Source organism: Protomyctophum bolini (genome assembly GCF_963924005.1).
Source record: "Protomyctophum bolini genome assembly, chromosome: 12".
Taxonomy (NCBI): domain Eukaryota; kingdom Metazoa; phylum Chordata; class Actinopteri; order Myctophiformes; family Myctophidae; genus Protomyctophum; species Protomyctophum bolini.
Window position 1 is genome coordinate 20,132,464 of NC_137873.1, and position 14,915 is coordinate 20,147,378.

Consider the following 14,915-nt stretch of genomic DNA (forward strand, 5'->3'; position numbering starts at 1 on the left):
ATTAGGAGATTCTGCAGAAACTATACTCTGCATCCCAACTCTGTTTGATTGCTTCAATATGCCGAGCGAAACGGAAGACATTTTTGTTTATTCTGAGACCCAAATAAACGACCTACACCAGTGTAATATGCTGCGCCACAGGAGCCAAGTGATGCCCTGGAAAAAATACACAACCATGTCTGTGTTCAACAATGTCGATCTCAAACAAACACAACTAACACACACAGCACGCTATCGTTCATCCTGATCTGCAAGAGTTGGCTCAAAGAAACAAATACTGCGTGAGATTTTTTTTTTGTGTAGATCATTACTGGATTGTTTGGCTTTTTCTGTTTTCGCATACATGAGCACATTTAAGTGGCTAATTGGTAGATTAGCCTGCGTGTCTTGGAGGCTGGGAATGGTGTCCCTCCTGCTGTGTTATTCACTGTTCAATTAGGTTACAAAAGCTCTAGATGTGCTCAGTACATCTCTAGCTGTGGTCTAAACTCACTCTCAGTCGGGAAGCTATTCCATTGGAATATCAATTCAATTCTCACACCAATGCTGATGATTTACTACACGGCAACTCTTTTTTTACATTTCGAGTTAAATTTACAAATTTGTAAGACAGCAATAATATTGTTTGCTGGACACGATTTGCATTTTTTTTATTTCATTAATGTGCTTTTATTGTGACAGCAAAATTAATAATTAAAGGACTGACAAGAGATCACATGCAACACCGTCACCTCTCCCTGCTTTCCGTAAGGGTCAGAATTGCCCTAAGTCCATTTGTCAGCCTGCCTGCATGGTCATCGTTGTGACAACAATGGTTGCAGCTTGCTAAGCACTGATTGTCAAACACTCATTGCACTATTATTTTAAAAGGGTAGGCATAAAAGCACAACAAATGCTGCTAGATATTCTATCAATTTCACATGCTCCCAGCAGTTGTCTCTGGCTTTCCAGTTGATATCCTTGTAATAACTGAAAAAAAAACATTAGTATTCTTCAAAATCAGTGATAGCAACTCAATTTCATACATCAAAGTAAACTTTGATTCGCTCAAACCAGACACAATACATGCAGTATCCCAGGAGGGTAATGCCTGTAGTGCCTGTAATGTTCTTTTATATTATCTTTGACAGACACACTCACACTCACAAATTGACAGGGCAAAAAAAATCTCCACCACTGGCCTTCAAGGCCTGGACGCCATGGACGGAGATAATGAGGCCGTTTGTCTGTTTACTGTATGTCTTTCTGTTTGCAAATCTGCCCACCAGACGGTAGCTGGGTCAAATACAATGACCTACAGTACTGTGGAACAGTTAGGTCAGAACTCCAGTTCCCATGAGGCTGTTCACCCAATCCTCCGTATGCCGTTAAAAAAAACGGTAAGATGGTATACAATTAAAACAAATCTTTATACCACTTTTTAAGGTTTATACCCCTAAAATGGTATAGTGTTTTTCAAAACAGAATGTGCCTTTCCGGTGTATTTTTCGGCCATTTGAATTTACATTTTATATTTGATAAATGAAATTTGTCTGTTTTGTAAATACTATTTAGGAATGTTTAAATAGAAATTTGAAATAGGTAGGTCTTATAAAACTAAAATATTACCCCAGTCCAGATTTTAGTTGTGGTTCTAAACAGAATTAAAGGGCCACTTCACCCCTTTTGCAACCAGATCATATTTTTATTATTTTTCATCTACGTTTATAAACATATTCTCTTGTATCAAAATGAGGGGGAAATTACAGTCTCAGCAAAAGGATATAGTCCAAAACGTAGGCCCAGGCCATCTTGAAAAATCTAGGAATTATGCATGGCCCGAGGTTGATTACCAATTAGGGTGGTATAAAGGTGATCTGTCATGCTTGTATCACCAACTGTGGATTAACCATGAGCCGAACCATGAGTAGTAGAGTTATGCAATTTATCGGCAGCCATATTGGAAAACATGCCACCATATTGGAACTTAACGTTATTTTTGTATCTTACCTGGTAGAAATACCTCCAGAACATATTCTCTTATATCAAAATTCAAAGATTCAGCCCCAGCAAAGTGATATTGTCCAAAAGGTAGGTCCAGTTGCAGCGATTTTGAAAACTTGCGGCCATCTTGAAAATGTAGGAATGCTGCATGGCCCAAGGTTTATTATGAATTAAGGTGATCTGTGCCAAATGTCATGTTTGCATCACCAGCTGTGCATTGACCATGAGCAGATGTACATTTATACAGTTTATTGGCAGCCATAGTGGAAAACATGCTGCCATATTGGAACCTAATGTTACTTTTTATATCGTACTTGGTAGAAATACCTCCAGAACATATTCTCTTACATCAAAATGAGTGGAAATAAAAAATATTTACAGCCCCAGAGAAGTGATAATATAGTCCAAAACGTAAATCCAGTTGAAGCCATTTTTTTAACTCGAGGTTGATTATCGATTAGGGTCATATGAAGGTCATCTGTGCCGAATCTCAAGCTTTTATCACCAACTGAACTATCGTGTATTGAAAACAGCAATTACCCGCCTAGCTACCTCTCCACAAGGAGGGGCAGTGCACCAAAGCATTATGGTCATTGTAGGAATTCAGCAATCCAGTCAAACCCTAGTCAGACACACAGACTACATTATTTTTCTGGACATAGTGTGCAAATTTCAAATTGTGCTACCGTTACTACAAATACTATTAATTCATTACATTCACACGCACGCACGCACACACTCTCTTGTCAGGACATATCTGAAAGAGCTACATTTTTGTCTCTGGCATCTGGATGCATAATGAAATCTCCAAATGTCACTGGCAAGACTCAGCCTTCAAATGATTGGACGAGGGTAGCCAGTATATGATAGCTTTCCAGCACACTGTACTACATTTCAGTTTCAAGTGACTTTTAGTGAAGTTCTGTTCTGGAACTTTAGTTTGCAGCATGTAAAGTTATAGCAGCTGTCCAGAACACTGAATACCCTATATACTGTGTTGACTGGAATCCCCCCTCCTTTTATCCCTCTGCACTAATATATATTTGAATAAAACAGCCGATCTACAAGCTCACAACGTGTCACAAAGCACCGTGAGCATGTAAGTACCATTAATGCTATATATTTTCTCAGAATGTTCTGTGTTTGGCTGCCCCTTGTATGTTACTTAACTAACACCTAATGGACAGCATACCACTGATGTAGTTGACTGTCTCATTTCAAGTGTTGTTGTTTTCCATGACAGCATTTCATCATTTTACTAATTTATTCTGTGCAGTGTCACTGAGCAGTATGGGTGGGAGGGTGTTTTTTCCCCTTTTGTTTTTCATAAAAGAAAAAAGTATACTGTACCAATTGTATAATATTAATAATAATGTATAACTTCAAAAGTTCGACATGCTAGGGTGCATGAGGTAGCAACATGAGGCCTTTGCCTTTGTAACTCAAAACTCCCATGAACTGAATGAGAATTTAGAATGAACTACAGTAGACCTACATGATATTTTATGGAGCTGTAGTTTGTCTTATGTCTATTCAGTAGTCAACATATAATGTGTAATGTGTCACTGTCTGTAATGTGTCACGATTTTGAGCCAAAGAACCACAATGGAAGTAAGCATTAGGCTTCTCTTGTTATATTGTGCATGATTTTCAGACTTGTGTGGACATGTGGTTTTAAACTTGTCCAATAAATTAAGTCTACAGTGTCATTGTGAATATAGTGCAGCTCTTTCATATTTACTTGGCGTCTCCCAAATTTATTCTGACAGTCCCCTTAAGATAAACAACAGGATACCAGTAGATTGGGGGAGCAGTTCCAAGTACCTCAGTGTGCACACATCACTGAGGACTTGTCAATGCACCGCCACTGTGGTGAGGGATGCTAGGCACTGCCTTTACCACCTCAGACAGCTGAGGGAATTCAAAGTCTCAGAGAATATCCTGAAATCCTTCTACCCTGGTTAAGTACATGTAACATTGACAGGGGCTATCGCCGTTTGGTATATGGAATAACTCCTCACGCATTAGGAGATGGCCAAACAGAGCCCAAAGGATTTGGAAGGACCCCCGGCAATGGACTGTGTGTGTCACTGCGGTCAGGCAAATGCCTATGCTGTCACAAAGCCACTACAGAGACACACAGAAGGAGCTTTTCCCCTCAGGCTAGCAGAGCTCTGAATAATGACCCAACTGCCAGGTCAACCACCTTTAACCTGGAAATACACGCTCACCAACAGAACACCATACAATACATTTGGTCATGATCTTGCAAACCATCACAAATGAGTTGGGCTCTCCCCTATAGTGGTCTGTTTGCAATGAATCCAATATTAAAGAAGTCAGTATAGTTGAAACCCAAAAGAATTGATAGAAGAGATTTTTCAATAGATTCTGTTACTAATGGATACGCTAAATCAGTGGTTCCCAAACTTTTTGTCAAGGACCCCCAAATTGACACCCATTAGCCCTGCGGACCCCCATTTGAAAAGATATGCCAGGGACAGGCAGTGATTCTCAACCCGTTTAATTTAATTTCTATTCTACTTCTATCTGTGGGACCCCCAATTTATATTGTAAAATCGATGTTAATTTAACTCTGAGAGTGTACAAATGTACACTCAGAGTTACAGACCCATAAGGGTCCATTTGGTTCCAAACTATCATTTAGCTGGGGACCCCCTGGAACTCCCTCAAGGACCCCTGGGGGTCCCCGGACCCCACTTTGGGAACCACTGTGCTAAATAACACCAAAATACCATTTAGGGACAGTGCAAGTTGCCCTAACCGTAATTTGCGGGCAGCGTCTGACTTGCGGGCAGCGTCGCGGGTAAGGCCACTGACAAAAATAGAGCCCAAAGTCCCTTAATCTTGAACAAAGTCACAACAATACCAGTGATACTAGGTCTATATATGTTTATAGGTCTATAAAACGAGTTCATATCCGGGAATGCGTGTGCCACAACTACTGTAACTTGACTTGACAAAAAAATACTAGTAAACAGCTTAAATTCAGGAAATGGAAAAATCTACTTCGTCAGTCCCTGCCTATGTCAATGTTCAACGCCCAGGTGCAATTTCAGATTGATTATCTAACACATAGAAGAGAAATGGATGCAGACAGATAGATTTGGGCCGTGGTTCATTCCGTATGATGGATTACATCACTCAGCAATGAGCTCAGCCCTGTAAAACAACAATGACATCATCATTATTTCAGAAGAGACTGCCTTCACTCACACAGTACATGTACAAGTCGTCTAGCTACTTATTGGGAAAAGTAAGGCAACAGCAGAATGCATACAGCGCTCCGATACTGAGCCGCAGTGAGCTACCCCCCGTTCACATCACTGTCCCTGCTATTCCAACAGCAGAATGCATACAGCGCTCCGATACTGAGCCGCAGTGAGCTACCCCCCGTTCACATCACTGTCCCTGCTATTCCAACAGCAGAATGCATACAGCGCTCCGATACTGAGCCGCAGTGAGCTACCCCCCGTTCACATCACTGTCCCTGCTATTCCAACAGCAGAATGCATACAGCGCTCCGATACTGAGCCGCAGTGAGCTACCCCCCGTTCACATCACTGTCCCTGCTATTCCAACAGCAGAATGCATACAGCGCTCCGATACTGAGCCGCAGTGAGCTACCCCCCGTTCACATCACTGTCCCTGCAATTCCAACAGCAGAATGCATACAGCGCTCCGATACTGAGCCGCAGTGAGCTACCCCCCGTTCACATCACTGTCCCTGCTATTCCAACAGCAGAATGCATACAGCGCTCCGATACTGAGCCGCAGTGAGCTACCCCCCGTTCACATCACTGTCCCTGCTATTCCAAACATCTCGAGCTCCACTTAATCTCTGCAGCCTTGACACTAAGGAATCCCAGGTAGACTGACGACGGGCAGAGAAGTAAACAGATGAGAGAAACAGAGAATTTGACAAAATTCAAGGGCAAGGGTGTTGTGAAACCTACTCAAGATTCGTAGAGAGGAAAATACCAAAAACGGTGGTGTGTGAGCTGTGATGAGCATAAGAAAGACCTATGCTTTCACATAAAGAGCGTGCACTCACATGATTAAAAAGGTTATCTCTGTGTATTAGTCTATGCAGGAGCCTAAGTGAACAAAGGTACTTTAAGTGTTGATACCACGTCGTTTACGAGTCATGCAACACTAGCCAATACTCTCTCTTTATGAAAGTCTCAGATGCAGACAAAAGCTGTACTGTGCATTGCCACATTTCTCTGCAGTACTATAAAATATACCCTCATGCCGTGTCTGTGTGGGCGTAAGGTAAAACAGCTGTGATGAAGATGAGCCTGAGTCCAAGTGACAAAGTCCTAGAGAATAGTGTTGCAGTTCCAGTACTTCATCAGGCCTTTCTCTGCTGTTAATGTAGTGATCAGATGAGATGTGATGAGATGTGACTAGATTTGAAAGAAATGAGAAAAGATGAAATAACATGACGTGACGAGACTAGATTATACCATAGCAGGGTTTTTCAACTGGTTATGAACCATGGGGGACAATCAACCTGGGGACCACTGTTGTGTAACCCTCCATATTAAACTCATGATTCATTGCAACTTATGTACTGTATGAGTGAGCTGAGCAGACATTTGCAATTTATCATGTGGGCACTTTTCCTAATAATGGTGACTCAACCAGGCAATCTGGTACACATTCCTTTGAGATTTTTCTGTGGAAGTTCTTGACGTCCGACTTCTCAGTAACTGACAACATTACACAGCATCATACGTCGCCAGGTCATTTAATTAGTGGTCAACTAGAGCCTTATGTGGACCCCAGGAAGACGAGCGGGCCACGAGACAGTGGAAACTAATGGGGATCCCAATAAAGAATGAAGAATAGTGGTCGGAAAAAAAGGTGTACTTTTTGGCCTGCAGAGTACACGTTTGTGATGTCACTGATCACATGACCCCACATTCTACACCTCCAGTTCTAGAGTAAACATGGGGGAGACTTTTTGATTATGTCTTAAAGGTATATTAATTATGTATGTTAAATGTTGAAAATGTGTGGTATTCACCTTTAAGACATTTAGCTAATGATTTATTTTACTTCACATGTGGAACTGGACCAAGATCCACTAATTACAAGCAACAAATGAAAAGGTCAGAGCTACATTGTAGATTCTGTGAACTTCTGTAAAGACCAGTAAAGAAGATGCCTAAGGGCGAGAAGGGCTATGCCAAGAACTTACGTGCACGCATCCGCCTCGTTGGCGGCAGACTGCTGGGCGAGCGCTGGCGCTTTGGCATGGGGGGGGTCAGATCAACATGGAATGATACTAGCCATATACATTATACAATCAACGATCAACATATGGAATGTCAGAACAGGTCAGCTCCATATGGAGATCTAAGGGTGGTAGCGGGGACATTCTCTTGATTTAATTTGATGAGGGTCGGGACTTGATTTTCGGGCCTGTTGAGGGCCGGCGCGGCTGCACTAATAACTTTTGGGGCAGGCCCGTCTAGAGTTTGAATGGACAGGTATCAGTCAAAAGGGAGACATCGAAAAGGAAGGATGGATGGGGAAGGATCAACATATGGAATGTCAGAACAGCTTCTGACATATCTATATATGGAGATCTAAGGGTTTGAGGTTCGAGGTCAGATGTAGAGTTGCTGGCCAACATTGATGACATCAGGGATCTCCATATATGGCCTTAATTGCGGCAGCAGGTCGCATTTACTATGACATCAGGGATCTCATGAGACCTGGGCACCATATATGGGGGCTTTCCCATGTATGGGGATTTTGAGTGACTGACTGACTGACTGACGGACAAAAAGTAAATGCGGTCGCAATAATAACCTGCAGTCGCAATAATAAGTATAAGAACAGGGAATTTATTTATTAAATCTTATAAGCAAATGGACTATTCATTAATATGCTCCAAGGTTGCCAGGTTAGGTGGCTCAGTAGTTAGTGCCCAGACCATCCTCTTTGTGAGCATGAGTACTTGAGTTTTTAATCAAACTCCCAACTTTGCCTGTCTCTCCTCTCTCTTGCATAAAATGCCAAAAAGATCCCTAATTTCAGTTGAGAACAGCATCAAACACTACAGATACAGTAGGTGGTGCATTATTTCCTGTATTTTCTATATTAACATGTTTATTTAAATTGAGCCATCGCTGACTACCCTGTCCCACTGAGACTTTGGCATAGAGTCAGATAAATGCAGAAAACTGCCTGTGTGAAAATGCTGGTGTGAAGCTGACTTGGAATAAAAAAATTACTGCCCACATACATAGTGTTTAACTGTTTGAAGGTCCATTTCTAATCTAAAAAAACCCTCAAAAACACAGTAACAGTAACAATCAACACAGTACAGTAACAGTGGACCTAAATGATTGCCCATTACTACTTTATCAGACATTATTTTCCCAGGGTTTGGAGTGATCACTGATATGAGCTGTCAACAGTTATCAGCCCTATAGGACTGATATGGCCACTGCATACTGTGAGCGATGCACTGTGTATCTATGGTTGAGATGCGCACCAGGTGCTGGTTTTGTTTAAGGTTTGAATCTGGCTCATGCTCTCTCTCTCTCTCTCTCTCTCTGTCTCTCTCTCTCTCTCTCACTCTACTGCACAGCACTGAATAACACACACAACAGAAGTACCTTAAAAATACAACTCATAAAACCGAGCGTGAAGATGTATTCTGCTGCATTATGCATTAGAAGTGCCTATGGCTGCAGATCACGAATGCTGCTGTAGCAGAGCAGTGCAGGTTGTAATATAATGCTAGATGCACCAGAACCTGCAACAGTGGAATTATCAGTGAAAAATGTGTACCTTAACAATGTTTACAATGAATATATAAATATCAATACAGGTACGCTGTATATAAAAACAAAGACATACTGTATTGCCACTACCCATTCCATTGCAGCACCTTGTTGTGGGCAGAAAGGCCTAATTCTCAGTGAACCCACTCCGTCCAAACGCTCACATTTTCCTTCGCAAACCGCAATAAAACAAATTGTGATTGACTGCTGTAGAGCATGGGTTTTGACATCCTATCAAAACCTGGCAAGACCAACTCCAAATCACACGTGCACGCGCGTGCGCAAGTCTACTCATATCTCAACAGACACTAGAGTGTGTGCACGCACGCATGCACACACGCACGCACGCACGCAAGCACACAAGCACACAAGCACACACACACACACACACACACACACACACACACACACACACACACACACACACACACCTGTTCACATCTCAACAGACACTTAAACAGCAAGACAGAGAGCAGCTATGCTCCTTTCTCCGCTGTAGCGGCATGGTAAAAAGACCATGTAATTGTTTTTTTTTCCAACTCAGTCCTCTATGCTGCAGCTGGGTGCTTCTCATCGCTTAGCTCTGAGCGCAGTAGCCCGCAGTCTGTTTCATATCAATATTGTTGCACCGCCAAAGAAAATTGCTGAAAATGAAAAATGAAATAGGTGGGGGGAGTAATGTGTGTGTGTGTGTGTGTGTGTGTGTGTGTGTGTGTGTGTGTGTGTGTGTGTGTGTGTGTGTGTGTGTGTGTGTGTGTGTGTGTGTGTGTGTGTGTGTGTGTGTGCCGGGGGCGTCTTTAAGTGTAGGTGAGGAGCACAGGTTCCTCTCTCTCTCTGTCTCACTGCTGCTCCAAGAACTTCTCTTTTCTCTCATTTTACATTTGCGGCACTTACAGCTGCCACTCATCCCACTGTGGAGGGTAAAAAACATCTCTGTGTCACGGCATGGCAGTTCTTACAGTTCTTCACAATTTCCATGTTCAGTCACATTCCGTAGCCCAGTAGTAGTGTGTATGTGGACGATGCAGACACACCACATCGCACAAAGAGACAGCATTACAATTACTGTTGCAGTGTTTAGCACGCACACACACACTCTACACCCAGAGCGACTCGCATCAAGTGCGACTACTGTATACAACAAGCTGCATCAACATAACAGGAGGCCAACGGCACGGAACGCAAGGCTCAACTTTTATCCATGCAAGCGAGGTTTGCTGAGCACGCATGCTCTTGTTCAGTTACACACACACTGGCTCACTTTGGTACTGTAGTTATTCTCTTTGTACTCAGCAGCCCCCCCCCCCCCCAGGAGTTGCTCAATAAAGTCTCAATCATCTGCTACTGTACAGCTACTTCAGCCGGTTAATAAAATCAGAACCACTTTATCAGTCAAAAAAGTCAGATCAGTCAAGTAAATTTACATATACCTGTACAGTAAAGGGATGTTGGCTCACAAGTCCAGATTTCGAAACACAATCAAAAAAATAAACAAGAAATGTAAAATACAATATAATAAAAATGCTTTAAGAGATTTAAGCTACAGTTTGCAACTAATTTGAATGAATAAAACCTCTTAATCTGTATGGTAGAGTATACGTAATACATTATAACAGTTTGGAGGTGATCTCTCTACTCTTTAGACCCTGGTGTGAAGAGCTTAAAGCAAATTGCCTTTTTTTAAGCTTCTTAATTAAGAAGCTAACGTTGCCCTATAAAATAGTATAAATGATGAACTACACCGACAGTCGCATGAATTGAAAGTGACTCATGTCATGCTGAAACTTTCTGTCGTACTCAGGTGTTGTGGGTCTGGTCTGTCTAACTAACCTAAGGCAGTGCTTTTCAAAGTGGGGTCCAGATGACCCTCAGGGTGCCTTGAGGGGGTACCAAATGGACCCTTGCATGTCAGAGATAAAAAAGTTTGAGAAGCACTGATCTAAGGCTATACTTTAGGAACACTGAGTTCTCTCTCTGTTCCAGTAGCAGCAGTCATGGTCCTGTGTTGTGTTGTTTGAAGCATGGCCCAATTAGGCTACTTTGTTGCTTTGAAAATGTTCTTCCTTTTGGGGAAGATGCAGGGTCTGGTAATTTAGTTTTTGGGGTTACCTTAGATTTCTTTGAAAATGCTGTGTACCACTGGTCCCCCACATGTTTGGCGAGCCTATACCCTCTATTTTGCACTGTTTATATTTGGTTGGTACCGGTTCTATTGCGTGTCAGTAAACTATAGTCTGTTTATGCTACTGGCGTCTCTTTACGCAGCAATCCGCTGTAGAGGTCATAACGACAACAAAGCAAATAGATATACTGAAGCTGTAATGTGCAGATGATATGTGTGATGTGTAGCCTATATATATATGGATGAGTGCACGTGTGTGTGTGTGTGTGTGTGTGTGTGTGTGTGTGTGTGTGTGTGAGACAGTGTGTTTTGTGTGGTGTATCAAATGGCATACACAGGGACGGTTATGTGTGTAATGTGTGTGTGCATGTGTGCGTGTGTACTGGGGGGGGGGTTTGGCATACACACAATACGGCTCGTGTTCGTGCAAATGTGTGCGTGTATCTGTGCCATGGGCATGGCTGAACTTATCACTGGAATGACATACATGTGGGCGAGTGTGTGTGTGTGTGTGCGTGCGTGCGTGTGTGTTGGTATGATGGATCAAGCTATCACCGGGCAGACAGGATGACAGAGGGTGTAGATGATTGTTCCGGTATGCTGAACCAGAGGTCAGGCATGTCCTGGCCCACAGTACAAGTCCACTGTTTACGTCAAACTATGAAATGAGGCCCGCTGTGCAACAAAGACACTGCTTCTCTGAGCGCCAGTGAGCGGTGCCCACAGTAGCACAGCTTCAAAGGACGGACGGACGGACGGACGGACGGACGGACGGACGGACGGACGGACGGACGGACGGACGGACGGACGGACGGACGGACGGACGGACGGACGGACGGACGGACGGACGGACGGACGGACGGACGGACGGACGGACGGACGGACGGACGGACGGACGGACGGACGGACGGACGGACGGACGGACGGACGGACGGACGGACGGACGGACGGACGGACGGACGGACAGACAGACAGACAGACAGACAGACAGACAGACAGACAGACAGACAGACAGACAGACAGACAGACAGACAGACAGACAGACAGACAGACAGACAGACAGACAGACAGACAGTTGAAATACTTTCAATAAATTACTACATTGACGGTTTTGGTATGTGTTCACATTTGTTCACAGTTCTTTGTTAAACCAGGTTGTGATTGGTTGTGCATGCGTGTGTGCGTGCGTGCGTGCGCCCACATTCAGCATTGCAAAGAGAGGGGGTGACAGTATTACTCATTTGGTCATTATTCACAAGGTGAAGTGATTCTACATTCTGCACATCAGTCTGTGCAGAGTGACTGCGTGTAGGTGTGTGAATGACTGCGTTGTGGACGGATGGAGCTTCGGAGGGATGAACAGATCACTGCTTTTGACCGGATGTCAATTGTGGATGCGACATTAAGCTGACTCTACTTAGTATAACAGGGAATTGATGCTTGCGAAGCCATGGATCAAGCAGAACTCTCCACACAGAGAGGACAAGCGCAATGCAAAGACATTAAGTAACGAGAATGCCCGGTACTTTGATTCATGGCGCATTGATGTGTGTGCGGACAGGCAGACAGACAGCCAGACAGACAGCCAGACAGACAGACAGAGAGGCAAGCAGGCAGATAGACCACAGAAATACGGAAAAATAGCACGGAATTGAAATTCCGTACACGTCTAGAAAATCCCCAAATCCGTGCATATTACACAAAGTGTTATTTCACCGTGGCTGGGTCGGGCTGGGTGAGTTCGGGTTTGACATTAGTTACTATTCTGTCCATATCGGATTACAACTTGGACGGGGCTGAGTTGGATCTACCGAACTTGGCTCTTTGAACTTCACAACGCTCGACACGGCAACTCATATATACTGTAGGGCCGCTGAGTGGTGTCTTCTGTGGCTCAGGTTGGGTAGAGACAGCGCCCCTCCGTCACTGTCTATGGGGAGGATTTCAGTTTCATATGTACGGATTTGTGGGTTTTCTAGGCGTGTATGTACGGAATTGCAATTCCGTGCTATTTCACCATGTTTGGGAAAGACTGGTATAGGATAGACACAGGTAAACCAACAGACAGACTAACGCATCACAATGTGATATGTTGTGAGCTTGCAGATCAGCTATCTCCTCTACTATTGATATTTGTTGATAATCTCTGGAAAAATTCCACTTATATAACTTATATAAATTCCAAAATATACTCCAGTAAATTTGACATGAGCAAACATTTACCTGTAACCAGGAGTATCTATATACTTTGACTCGAGTACTGCAGGGGCTGAGTACTTTTTCCAACACGGACGCACAAACCAAAACAAGGGAGTGAGTGAGACAGAGGGAGATGACAGGCTGACATCCTGGGCCAGCTGTGTAATTACGGAGGAGTAAATGACAGCTACAGTGTCCCGGTATGCACAGAGAATGTCCGCCACGCTGGGCTCATAAAAAACTAAGTATATGGACAGCACTTTGTTTACCAGGGTTGTGTGTGTGTGTGTGTGTGTGTGTGTGTGTGTGTGTGTGTGTGTGTGTGTGTGTGTGTGTGTGTGTGTACATGCGTGCGTGCGTGCGAGGCTGCAAGCAAGGCTGCAAGTGAGGCTGCAAGCGACTGTGCGAGGCTGCATGTGCGTCATTCATTCTCTAAATATGCATACTGTACATACTGTACATGGATTAGATAGGTTCACTTCTGGCCTGGGCCGTGGCTCAGCGGTCCAGGCACCTTGGCCTGGGCCGTGGCTCAGCGGTCCAGGCACCTTGGCCTGGGCCGTGGCTCAGCGGTCCAGGCACCTCGGCCTGGGCCGTGGCTCAGCGGTCCAGGCACCTTGGCCTGGGCCGTGGCTCAGCGGTCCAGGCACCTTGGCCTGGGCCGTGGCTCAGCGGTCCAGGCACCTTGGCCTGGGCCGTGGCTCAGCGGTCCAGGCACCTTGGCCGGTAGCCCGAGTCTGGCAGTGTGCCGCGTGTTCGACTCCCAATCCTGACGGCCTTTACTGCATGTCACTCCCCCATCTCTCTCCCCCATTTCCTGTCAGCCTATATATACTGTTTGTAAAATAAAGGCGAAAGCCACAAAAAAAAGAAACATTTAATAAAAAAAGAAAAGAAAGGTTCACTTCTACAAACACAACAGTTATACAAAGAAAGTTACAAACCACAAATTCTGTAGTGGTTTATGATCGGTGTGCGCATGTCTGTCAGTGTCCACAAATCTGTCCTTTGTTTGTGCATCTGCATGCATGTGCTGCTGTATGTGTGCAGGTACTGTATATATATGCATGTTGTGTTTGTTTGTGCGTGCGTGTGTGCGTGCGTGCGTGCGTTTGCGGGTCAATGAACCGTCAAATACCACAAATCATACCTGCACACTCCACCTCTCCTGCGAGTATCTGCACGTTTTGTTTTTCCTGTTTCAAATGGGCCCAAGAGCCATGAGTCAATGGAGCCTTTATGTGACTCCCCTGCACAGCGCTGTAAAATGCACACACACACACACACACACACACACACACACACACACACACACACACACACACACACACACACACACACACACACACACACACACACACACACACACACAGACACACCTGTAAGCCCTCTGTCTGAAGTGTTTCCACTCAACTGGTTGAGCAATCCAGGCTTGAAGCAATGTGCATTGAAGTAAACCTGATCTATTGACAAACACAGCTTTTTTTCTTCTTCAGCTTAAAAGGATAGATAGAATTTTGGACATAGGCACAAGGCAGATACTGCATGCATGCCCCAACCCTAACCCTTTATATTAAGGTCGTCTTTATAATGCATTATAGCGCATTTATAATGCATTGCTTATATGGTATTATAACACTTGTTATAAATGTAACTTATAACATATTATAAGTGCTGGTCGTTATAAAGGCACATATAGAAGTGCTGTAATGTCTGTGTCATAATGCATTATAACCAATGTGTATTAAATGGAATAATGTCTTATAAACATCAATAATATGCTGTAA